The sequence below is a fragment of the Schistocerca nitens genome, chromosome 2 (assembly GCF_023898315.1).
Source record: "Schistocerca nitens isolate TAMUIC-IGC-003100 chromosome 2, iqSchNite1.1, whole genome shotgun sequence".
Lineage (NCBI taxonomy): Eukaryota > Metazoa > Arthropoda > Insecta > Orthoptera > Acrididae > Schistocerca > Schistocerca nitens.
This window is the reverse complement of record NC_064615.1, coordinates 837,981,741-837,984,535: the sequence shown is the minus strand read 5'-3', so window position 1 is coordinate 837,984,535 and position 2,795 is coordinate 837,981,741.

The window sequence follows — 2,795 nt, the reverse complement described above, 5'->3', positions numbered from 1 at the left end:
GGCACAGCTGGCACCAGTTTGCATCCGTGAAGCACCATGACGCCGGCCATTTCCCAGTATTCATACACCGGGCGCCATTTATAGGACTGCTGTCGGCAGCTGTCCGGCAGTATGTAGCAAACCGCAGATCAGAATGAAAATCCGAGTGCCATGCGGCGAGTCTCCGACACAGCGCATCAGGAGTGTGGTGTCACCGCCAGACACCACACTTGCTAGGTGGTAGCCTTTTAAATCGGCCGCGGTCCGGTAGAATACGTCGGACCCGCGTGTCGCCACTGTCAGTGATAGCAGACCGAGCGCCACCACACGGCAGGTCTAGAGAGACGTCCTGGCACTCGCCCCAGTTGTACAGCCGACGTTCATAGCAATGGTTCACTGACAACTACGTTCTCATTTGCCGAGACAATAGTTAGCATAGCCTTCAGCTACATTTGCTGCCCGCATCTCGTGGTCGTGCGGTAGCGTTCTCGCTTCCCACGCCCGGGTTCCCGGGTTCGATTCCCGGCGGGGTCAGGGATTTTCTCTGCCTCGTGATGGCTGGGTGTTGTGTGCTGTCCTTAGGTTAGTTAGGTTTAAGTAGTTCTAAGTTCTAGGGGACTGATGACCATAGATGTTAAGTCCCATAGTTCTCAGAGCCATTTGAACCATTTTTTACATTTGCTACGACCTAGCAAGGCGCCGTATTCAATCGATATTGAGATTCTATTAATGTATCATCAAGAGCGATGTCCTACAAAGGTGGATTAAAGTTAAGTATTCCAGAAGCTACGTACTTTTCTTTATAGCATTCATTACGTATCCTGTTTCAGACCTCACGCCAGCCTGCGTGAGTTTAAGCGCGTGCCTTTCGGCTTCCTCTCATTGTGTCTAGGCTGTCTTGTCTAGACACAACAAGGAGCAGATCACGCTAGTCCAACACCGATTGTGACAGCGACCGATTTCGATTTTGCCTACGGCATTTTAACCTATAGTGACAGAATATGTGCTTTCTCTTGCATCTTACTGGAACTGTACTGAATGAGTGATATTTCTCCTCTAAAATCAGGACGATCGCTTACATTTATTTCACCGAGAATCCATTTCCCGTTCTTCATGTTGTCTTGTTTGCTTTCTTGTAGAAATAAACTTCTCTGGTTCATCGCTACGTGGGTACGTTCTTGTTTTCTTCGTGCTCCATATCATAACAAATATACGTGGTCTCCCACTCTTCTTTTCCTTGAACTTTGTCCCGACGACGAAATTAGCATCTTTTCATGGCCACCGTGATGGCTGCCCACGGCAAATACACTTTTAACTTCCAACTATTCCACTGGAAAAAGTCCCTTCAGATGCTCACATCCTTACCTATCATGACCAGACCCGCTTCTGTATCTGTACAGGCGACAACGTCGTCTTCACCAATCAGAAATATCTGCCCTCAACTTTCAAGCTCCCTGAAACTCATGCTCACGTACGGAATTGTACCCAGATCACATAATGGCGTGCCAAAACAACAGTTATCTTCTATGAACGGTACTGAGGTGAACTCCACTGCAGATCGCTTCATGCACTAACGGCCTCTGTAATGATATCTGTGCACACTACTAGATTATAACATCCCCTGCAAGGCAGCAGGAAAGGTATGCATTAATTGGAATATGGCAGTGTGTCCAAATCTTTCAGTGGACGACAAAAGTTTCGTATGTACATGATATCTCGTACTTGTAGAGTCGAGGTACACATATTATGGTGGATCGTAAGCTATTTTAATAAGTAGTATGTGTGTTTGCAAACAATTTATGTTAATAGTGTGAAGTTGTGTGTCACATCGACGCTAGTGTTAAGAAGTTCAAACATAATATAAAATTTTCAGTGAAGTGTCCACGAAGGAGTTCACCAATGTTTCTTGTTATGACTTGGCGAATATAGAGGACTGCTGTTTACCATAACTTGCAGACATGCTCTTAATGTAAGCTCCCGTAGCACGTTGTGTCCTGAAAGCCAAATGAGTAAATAAGTGTCATACTAATTGGAAGAAACTTATCGCTGTGAACAGAAACGCGTATGAAAATAGATAGTCCTAAACGTAAAGAGATGGCCAAGATCCTCGATAAACCGTTGCGAACAAAGAAGAAATTTAGAGGATTGTATTGCATTGCACTGGAGAGGACTCGGTAATTTCCCATGAAACTCACACCACAGAGAATACTGTGTGGAGTGTGCTCTAGTGCAGAAGCTATTACGTCATAAACAACGTGCGCAAGCAATGGGGCAAGATGATTTTTCCCGATTTCTGTTCTGCAAACAAAATACTCGAACACGGTACCGCAGTCCCGAAGTGTCTGTAGTTTTTACAGTTAACAGGTGAGGCGTCTTTGGAAGGTGATGGTATTTTCAGCTACAGCAACAGACATGCCTGGAACTATGGTTCAAATCAAATCGTTCAAATGGCTCTGAGCATTATGGGACTTAACATCTGAGGTCATCAGGCCCCTAGAACTTAAAACTACTTAAACCTAACTAGCCTAAGGACACCACACACATCCATGCCCGTGGCAGGATTCGAACCTGCGACCGTAACGGAAGCGCGGTTACAGACTGAAGCGCCTAGCACTACTGACTTCAGATAATTTCCGTTGTTGATGGCCTAGCAACGGCGCATGTATCTTGACGTCAGAGAGACCGGCAATCCTATGATGCGGTAATAATGAATTCCATCTACCTGCACAGGTTTCACATGTTGCCACATTTAAAGCAGTTGTTCATAATGGTGTCCCCCAGACTCACTGCTAGCATGGGGTCGTCGTGCTAAGCTC